Raw genomic sequence first — 10,200 nt, 5'->3', positions numbered from 1 at the left:
TGTAGGGAATCTGTACAGAATTATCCAAATCTATGGTTCCTGTATGTAAAAGATCCATAAATGCTGACAAAGGAATAATTTACCTTACCTATATAGAAGAAACTGAAGTTCCAATTCCCCCATTATGTTCTAAATGCTTGCAGATTGTTTTTACATTATTGCAGTTTCTAAATTATTATAAAAGGTCAATAGAGGATTCCGCACAAATACATGCTAAAGTTTTCTTTCAAATCCAGTAAAAGCTATCACGATCTGCTAATAAAGTAATCTGTATAGTGAGAGGCTGTTGCTGTACACGTTGACTCTCCATAAGCCAGAGGTGATGAAGGAACATTTTCAGCTCAGTGATTACAGAGCTGGTTTTCTCTGCACTATAGTGGTAGTATTTAAAACAACTGAAGGTATTAGTGTTCAGTGATGGCGGTGAGCGACAATATTTGTGGGTCCCAGGGACCCACCACTTTAAAAAAATGGGGTCCTACCTGACCATTTCTGGGTCCCATCATAATTTTATGCTTTAGAGCTCCCCACATGCCACCACACATCCCCACATGCCCCTAAAATGCAGATCGGATACCCCCAACAGCATCAGATATCCCCACAAGCCCCTTAAATGCATGGTTTAATGCCTCCATGATCTTTCAGGTAATATGACTTTCCACCTGTGCAGTGCCCCCAGGAGCGGTCCCCCCAGGAGAAGTCCCCCTGTGCAGTGCCCCCAGGAGAAGTCCCCCTGTGCAGTGCCCCCAGGAGAAGTCCCCCTGCGCAGTCAGTATCCCCAGGAGAGGTTCCCCTGTGCAGTGCGCAGTTCAATGAAGGTATCTGCCCCCCCTAATAGGTGTGAGTGACTTGGGCATTAGGCCCAAGCCACTAAAGGGCAAATAGGTGGGCCCTCTAGTGACCTGGGCCTAATGCCCAAGTCACACACCTATTTGGGGGGCATATACCTTCAATTGGGCCTAATGCCCCCTATGTTGCCCGGGCTTTGTGTCCGCCTAGAGACCCACAGGCCTATTGCCTGAATTTATCCCACGGGCCTAGTGCCCGACAACCCTGGTGGTCTAGGAAGGAGTGAAAAAAGACCGGTGGCCCAAGGCCGCCTACCGGTACGGTGGAGGAGGCTGCGGGGGGGAGCTTCGTTAGCTCTTTTGCTTTCCTCCCCCGCAGTCCTCTTCGGTCCTCAGCTTCAGTCTTCTGCCGCTGGCCCATCCTGGCCAGCGGCACAGCCGCTTCCTTGTTGATCGCGCCGTCTTCTGGCCTCTTGCGCGGCCGCCGGAGCAGTTGCCGTGCCGCTCTTCTCTTCGGGAGGTCTTCACTCCTCCCCTCCGCCGATGGACTGATCGTGTTCCCGCTCAGCAGCGTCTATTCAAGACGCCGCGAGTGGGCGGGGCTATGACGCGACGAGCCGCAACAGTGCCAAACCGCTGCCGCCGCTCTTGGCTTCCGGGCAGCGAGCTCCGCTCAGCTCGCGCCCGGAGCAAAGCTTCTCCCGCCGCCACTGGTGGAAGGGACCAGGCGGTCCCTTCCACCAGGTACCCGCCGCGGTGGCTTACCCGGCACTGGGAACAAACACTGTCCCAGCGCCGGGCACAGACGCTGTGCCGATGCTGGGATCAGACACTTGATCCCAGCACGGCTTTCTACAGTAGCAGCCAATGACAGTCTATCTGACTCTCATTGGCTGCTCTAACAGACAGCGTTGTGTCTGTTACTGCAGGGGGATGCGCTGTGCTGGGATTGGCCACAGCGCAGCGCGTTCCTGGGGACTTTAAAAAAGTGGGTCCCCGGTGCCCGATATGGGGTAAAATACGCGCTATAGCGCGTATTTGCGAACACTGATGTTAGACTCTCAGAAATCATTGAAGAAGCTTTAGACATTTAGTGCCATATTCATTTGCCGTCGAAAAGCCGTTATCGGCAATACTTTTTCGCCGATGATGTAATTTTCGCCGCTTTCCAGTTATCCCAGAATTCAATTGTTCTGACTTTTCGCCGGTGCGAAAAATCAATGCATCGGGACCTGCGAAAAAGTATCACCTATGAATAGGTGGTGAGAAAAAGTGCAGAATTGAGGTTTTGGGGTACATATTTCCCAAACCACCCAGCACCCCTTGGACTGTCCCCCAAAGGTAAACTGTGTTAATTTTTTTTTAAACAGTTACCCAGGACACCCCAAAAAAGTACTTTCGCTTTGGGGGCGGAAAATAATAAAGTTGGGGACAAACTTCTAAACTAGACTCAGGGGGGGTCCCCAAGTATGCCACAGGTGTTTTTTGTATTGCAGGTGGTTGCGGCAGTTGGATTTTTCACAATTTTTAAAAGTTCACATTAGCCACTTTAAAATATGCTTGCACCCATTTTCATATACCCCAAATTTGCTGGGACTATTAATTTTTCAAAAAAAAACCTTGCTAAAAGCTATTCTTCATCACTTATTCAAAGATGCTAAACAGACCATTTAAAGACCCAAAATACCTTCAGCAGGGCTATTCGGGGTACCCCTAGTGAACCCCCATGTCACAGTATCTTTAGGGAGGTGTCACTTATATATATTTCCCAATGAAAATACAGTATAAATATCATAGGTAATATAGCCTGACAGTGACACAAAAGATGTGTTGACTGTATGTGCTTTACGTGCTACACACAAATTGGATTATCCCATAATATAATAGGTACCCCCTCTAACAATCATTCACATCACCCCATGAGAAAAACTACTGATTATTTTCAAACGTAGCCATGCTAGCAGTATAATCTGAGAGTCCTTTGAATGTGCAGGCTATGACAGCGACATGCATATTTATCAGCAGTACTTCCCCCGCACCCAAACAGCTCCTGTTTCCCAGTCAAGTAATTACACTTCTTCCTTGTCAAGTTTCTGCATGCCATCTCTAATTAAAATGATTCTACAGGGATCAAAAGGCAGTGATAGGGGGTAAAGTAACACTGTTTCCAAATAGGTCTGTAACTTTATGGAAATGCAGCATACTGTATATATGTGTGCAGCTCTTATATTAACCTTGCTATAGGTAGATTAAAATATTCTATGATGATGTGTCACCAATCCCAGGTGGCTGTTGAAGTAGAATCTATACATATCCTTTAGTTTGGGAGCGATTACTGGAAGTGAGAAGTAAAATAACCTGAATGTAAGAGGTGTACGTAAAATTCCTGTCAAAGTTACTTTTTATGTGGTGATCTAATTTAATTCTATTTTCATCATTAATCTGACACCTATTAAATTGACTAGATAAGAGAGGGGGATTCTCGTTTTTTTAAAATGTCTGTGTGATTTTGAAAAGGGCTGAACAGCTCATGTACAGTAGTAGTGTATGTCTCCTTACAAAAATCTATGGCTCCTATAATGATGATGCACTTAAGTACCTTTAGTTGGCTTACATGCCATTGAAAGAAAGATACACGTTTTGAATTATTGGATAATAGGGTACATTTTAATATATAGGTAAATAGTGACTTTCTCTATTATGCAGACCTTTATATGCTACAAAAATTCATACCTATCTTTGAAACAATAGATAGTTACTTTTAATGATTGGATTTGCTGGAAGACAGGTATAATTCGGTGCCAGACTATGACATACATACATTTAAAAGGCATTACTCTATTTGCAGGGCACTGCGGAAGTTTTTAGCTGCATACATTTACACTACCACAGAAGAATCTGAAAGCAGCAGGATTCACGCAATCGTCTGTAGCTGCAGATAGCAACGCAAGTCTGATTTACTACCTTATGTTAATGCAAGAATCCATTCAACTTATGGGAGAGTTTGTTCATGTGGAAGTGGAAACCAGTGCCTCCCCTTCATTTTACCGTGGCTGCCGCAACCATCATCAATAGTATCTGCACTTGTAAAAGCCCCATGCTAGGTACAAGAGATCCAGCTGAAACAGGCTTCCATTATTTGTATGCATGACTGAGATGACGGCACATCACATTCGCTGGCATCACAAGTTTTCCCTTGCATCCCATGGGAAGAATTAAATTGTATGTGATGTGCCCTTGTATGTGATGTGCCCTTCTGGAATGGTACATTGTGTCTGCCAGCATCACAAGTTTTCCCTTGCACACCACAGAGGTGCGAGGGAAAACGAAATGGGTATGAAGTCCCGATGGCTGAATACCGACACCGGCAGCCCGAAGGGAGCGAAGATCCCGACAGGGCAGGTAAGTACCCTATCCCTAACCATCCCCCCCCATCCTCCCTTAGTGATGCCTAACACTAACCTCCCCCCCGAGGGTGCCTAACCCTAAGCCCCCCTTAACGCACCCTAAACCTAACCCTCCCCCCCCCACAGCTAACGCTAAGGGCGCCCCGGACTTACCTCTTTCGGGTTGGCGTTCTTCACGTTCCGTCGTTGGGATTAAGATAGGCATCGGTATTTCAACGCCTATCTTAAGTCCCTTGTCAGGATTCGGATGTCGATATTGAGACCGGCGGCTCATAACTACATACCAGGGAAAACTTACCATGTCGACACAACTGTAAATGGCTAAAATGTGCACATCTGGGCAGTGCGTGATGCCTGGCAGAATATCGCGTTGAATAGAATTGTCTCCTCAGAGGTACAAGGGAAAACTTGCGATGTTGGCACTACCATAACTGGCTGATATGTGTACAGCTGGGCACTGGCGCATCTTACTCCATTACCAGTCCTCTCCTTCTCCCTCTCCTCACTGTCTCTGTCAAAATAAAGTTGTACTCTCACTGGTATCAAGTTTCAAATTCTGAACTAGTGGTGATCATTGATGCACTGCCAGCGATGGTCGATGGTTTTAAACCATCGGGCACAAGCCATCATAGTGAGCCATTGATGGTTTGTGTTTTGTACATGCGCTAGACACATTTGTGTGCATCGGGCTCAGCCATCGATATTATACTATCGATGGCTGACTATTGACGATAAAAACTCTCATCATTGGCCTATCGATGGTTGCTAAACCATTTGTCAAAGTCAGATAATTGGATGGGATCGTTTATTTACAATTATTATCGGTCGACACTATCGTCCCTTGTCTATTAGCATGTGACTGGCACGCTACGGCGTGCTGGTGCGCCTTTAACACAATTACATGCGAACGCACACACATATACGCACCCACACACACGCACTTATGAAATGGTTCCTACACACTGTCTTTCATAACCAGAGTTATTTATAGTTATTAATAATAATGTAAGCTATGCCTTTTAGAGATCTAAGGTTCAGGATACAGTGGACATGTCATGTTTGATATCATACTAAATCCCTGTTTATTTGCAGACATACGTTTCTAGCGGCCAAGAGATCGCATCATGCATACACTAGTTATGGATGATAGGGAGTTATTGATTAGAATGCTATTTTCTGTATGTAGTGTTGTAACCAGTTTAAACTCGTTCTTCGGCGGGAAAACGCACAATAGAGACTGTTGGAGAACTGACCCATACCCCTGATGACACCATATGAACAGACCACTGACCAGACTGGCTTGAAGCTGGGACCAATGAAAACCTGCCAACTGTGGGCCTGATTCAGACCCGCTCGCGAGTGCTATGCGCTCGCAAGCGGGTCGATGGTGGCCCAGTGCGCATGACGGATCCGGCTTCGTCGAGCGCATGCGCGAGACCCGGATAGCGACAGGCAAACCGTCGCTCCGGGTCTTGTACCAAAAGGGTCGTGCTGTCGATGTTGAGTGACAGCGCGCCCCCTTTGGTGGGCGGGCCGGGGGCGTGGCTGCCCAGACGGAGGCGTTCCCATGGGAACGCCTACCGTCTGGGGCCGGCCCCACTAACATCACAGGTGATGTCAGTGGGAGTGCTTTCGGCTGTTAGAGCCGAAAGCACTCTGGGGCTTGCGGCAACGAGACTCTACCACAAGGGTCTCGTCGCAGGCCCGATGGTCGCGATGGTCTTGACCATCGCGTGCATCTTCATGGCCGCTTGCTATAGCTGTGGGTGGTCACCCACAGCTATGCGAGCGGCCAGGAGGCCGTTCGAAAAAAACAGAAGGCCGGCCCTGATTCAGAGCGAGCACTCTGTCATATCGTGAATCAGGCCCTGTGTCCTTTGTTTCCAATGTAAACTGAATTGTATATATACACGTGTCCTTAGTCCAGTACTCGGTCATCTTCTTTGCGACCGCAGACTTCAGGACTGAATGACTGTAGAACTGGGTCCAGTGCGCTTGCGTATCCATCGGCTGTACCTATTGTTCATTATCTTGCTTTTTACTCTAATTGTTAAACTTATATCGTGTTACCCCTTTTCACATAAAAATAACTTTTGTGCTTTGAAACCACACGATTAGACTGGAAAGCAATTCTTTCTAAAGCGACTTGCACCGCAAATTAGCATCTGAATGGCATTAATACATTGATGGTCGATGGCCAACCCCATTCTGAACCATTTCGGGCAGGTTGGAATAAACTATGTCCTGTGGATTCAGGGGCTGATTCAGTGTTTGAAGATCTGAGCATGCGCAGGATCTGTACTGCACAAGTGCAGATCTCCTTCTGCGAGCTTGCTTGCAGTGCCCAGACACCACAGCCTGATTGGCAGGCTGCGACCGATTGGGGGCAGTGTCAGGCAGCATCCCAGAAAACGGGCCCGTTTTCTGGGCGTGCTGAAGCCAGTGTCTGTGTCCTTGTGCACAGATTCACTGGCTTCAGCTGCGAGAAAATACCGGCCATCCTGAGTTACCTGAAGGTGAAGATGGCTGATGTTCACGCAGAGTGATCCGATGTTGCGTCCTCAGCAGCGGATTACAGAAGCCAGCAGGAGGCGTCAATCTGCACAAGATGCTTCCTGCGATATTAACATATTTTAGCACAGCAGCTTATTTTAGCACAGCAGTTGCATCCAAAGACGCAGCTAATGTGCTAATAGTGTACAACTTTGAATTAGGCCCTAGCACCCATATGTCAGTTAACCTTGAAAAACATCAGTAAGCTATTTGCTATTAAGAAACTATCAAAAATGGGAATTCACATTTGACTGTCTTAAATAATTCACTACAAGCTACAATCTTCTGTCATTAGCCATTTTATACTCTATTGTTGTCCAAGGAAACAAATGACCGAGGGCCTGATTCAGCAAGGAACGCACGCTAGCAGACGCATGCCTCCAGCTGCTGCGAGAACGTGCTAATCAATGCATACGCACGGAGACCGCAGCACAAGATGCAGACGCCCAGCCCCATATTAAACCACCCATCTCCCTTTACTCAAAGCCTAATCAGTATGCAAGATAGCGTAAACATCGAGAACCATCGACCACTTTTTCGTAATAGTGGTTTTACAGACCTCGCGCAGGATCTTGGCAACTTGCTGTGTGCACGGAGTTTCATCACTGTGTCCGTCGCCGCACTAGCTTAATTATGGACGCCCCTAAAACGGTGTCCCAAAGTACAAGCACGCGTGCGTTTGCACGACCGCCCCCCCCTTTCGCCACCCACAAACGGCACTTCCTGACAATCAATATCGGAAGGGGTCTACGTACACACTGTGGACCTCATTCAGAGTCGGTCAAAGCGGCCGCACGGTCGTTCGCCACCGATGTTCGCTATACTGCGCATGCGTAAAGTTCGCAATGCGCGTGCGCAAACTAGCCTCTACGATCAGAAATTTCTCTCTCCTTGAACACAGCCAGGTCGGTAGTTTGAGTGACAGATTGAGGCGTTTGTGGGTGGTAACAGGGGAAGGTGCTTGAAAACGGGGGAGTGGAAATCCGAATGCAAGCGTGCCTAATTATGCGAACGGCGTTTTATAGGAGTGCATACGGTTTATGGGAGTGCATAATTAACAAAGTAGCGTCATGGCACATGTGACATGGAAGGTTTTTACACTGACATGATCGTAGAGCTTAAGAGAGGGTATGGTCAACCTTAAGCTCTACGACCAGTGCCGATGGTTCCCGATGGTCTCGATTAATGCCCGGAGATGACGTGCAATGCGTACGAGAAGGGGGCGTATTTTTTTGTCTTCCGACCGCTTCCTCCCCTTGGTCGGCCAACTACCGTTCCGAACTTAGGGACGCAACTTGCGAGGGAATCATTTGAATATCCGGCCCCTTTTTCCGTACGACCGTGCGGCCGCTTCGACCGACTCTGAATGAGGTCCTGTGTGTAGTCTATGTACGCTTACCAGATCGCACCAGGTAGTTTGCACACACGCAGTGCGATGCTTGCGCATGTGCAGTACGAAGACATCGGCCAAGTGCATGCGTTCTCTCCTGTGCGTTCCTTGCTGAATCAGGCCTCCAATACCTTATGCTTGGGAAAGCTAACAGACATTTGCATATATAGTTGTGAAAGAAATTATTTGTGATTTTACATAATGCTATTTAGTTTTTAAGGTTGATCTACCAATAGCTAACTTATCTCTCCTTGTCCTCGGCGCCTAGAGACAAAGGGCCTGATTCAGCTCGGATCGTAGTTGCTAATACACACGCAACTGGCCGATTGTTGCGTACTACGCATGCGTATGCATTGCAGTGCACGTACGCGAACCGGCCACTGCAATCGGGACTGCGCAGACCCATCTCAGAGTGATTGACAGAAAGTGCCGTTTGTGGGTGGTGATGGAGGGGAGTGGTCGGCGAAATGCAGGGGGTTTGAACGCCGTTAAAAGGGCATGCATAAATTATACACTACGATGCCCTACATAGCGTGCGCTAAAGTTAGCAATTTATGAGTAAGGTCAGAGCTTGTGCAAGTATGCGTGAGGCTGCGATGGTACTCGATTGTACGGATGTTTTCGCAGTCTTGCTAAACATTACAGATGTGTGTATGGTAAAGTGGGCGTCCTTATATAGTGCTGCGGCAGCATAGCGATCTCAATGAATTAGCATACTATCGCAGTTGCACTGCGTGCATAATTGCAGCTGCGACCGCAATAGCGACCCTTGCTGAATCAGGCCCAAAGTCTCCTCCACCGCCCCTCATCATGTTTCTCTTAATGGAGCATACTTCAGGACTGGCAGGAGGTGGCAGTGAAGCTGTGCACAGGCAAGCAATCTGTGCAGCAGGGACATGCAGTCAGGGTAGGCAGAGCTTCCCCTGTCATACTCCTGAGATTTAATATAAAAATTATTAGAATGAGAAGAAATTTCTAACTTAGAAACATCTTCTTTGTTTATTATAATCATTTTTATAGTTAACACTCACCAGCTTTGTGGAGCTCCCGGGGACTGCAGGAAGACGAGAGATGAGGCAGCAACAGTTCAGCCTCGCTTCTGTATAGTCAGACACTGCTTGCAGAGGTGGGGGCGGGGCCACACCACGGGGAGTAAGCAGCACAGAAAGAGAGCTAATAGAGGCATGGTTCTGAGTATGGGCAACGCGCCTTGAACACTGATAGACACATTGGATGTGTCATGTGACCAGGAAGTGCATTGCAGTGTTTAGAGATCGGAGCTCAGCAGCAACAGAAGACACAGTGATACAGGTAGGAGAATCAATGGACACTGAAGCTTAATGTAGTGAGGGGAGAGGTAGAGTGAGTAGGGAATGAGACAGGCTCCCAGCACTCACACCCATCTCCATATGCGCCTCTCCAGCCATTGACCTCATCGCACGTCATGTAAATGCCCGTATATGGGAACTCTAGTGCTACAGGCAATGCGCAGGTCAAACTACAAAGCCCTCAGTTTTCTGCGCCACCCTCCCTGTCTCAGTGCGCACCCTGGTACCACCCCTGACACATTGCTTCCGTTGCCTCCAGCAGTTACGCTACTGCTAATTACTACTTCTCATTAGGTAGTAAATTTATTTTTGGTGACAGTGAGGCCCCTGAATAGTATAATTTCTAGTTAACAAAAACTCTTGGCGCCGGGACAATGGCTCCATAAAGAGGTTTGCAGCCATCACCTGCATGGGAGGAGCATGGAATCTGCTGGGGAGGAATCACAACATTCCTCTCCAGCAGCGACGCTCTCCTTAGGGATGGCCATCGATGGAGTGTCCATCGATAGACCCATCAGTGGTTACTATTGATGGCACACAAACCATCTGTGGTGTACCATTGATGGTTTGCACCCCTTCGATGGCCACTGCCGCTGGGAGATGCTGGGCTGTGGACCAATCAAAAATGGGGGGGTGGCTTATCAGGCCCTGGGTGTGGGGCTAAGCTCCATCCTGTAATGAGAAAAAAAAAATAAAAAATTAGTTAAGATCGGCCAGCCACCATCGATGTTTTG

This window comes from Taudactylus pleione, unplaced genomic scaffold, assembly GCF_031769625.1.
Source record: "Taudactylus pleione unplaced genomic scaffold, aTauple2 ptg000019l, whole genome shotgun sequence".
NCBI lineage: Eukaryota > Metazoa > Chordata > Amphibia > Anura > Myobatrachidae > Taudactylus > Taudactylus pleione.
The sequence above is the reverse complement of the archived record's forward strand: the minus strand, read 5'-3'. Positions refer to the sequence as shown.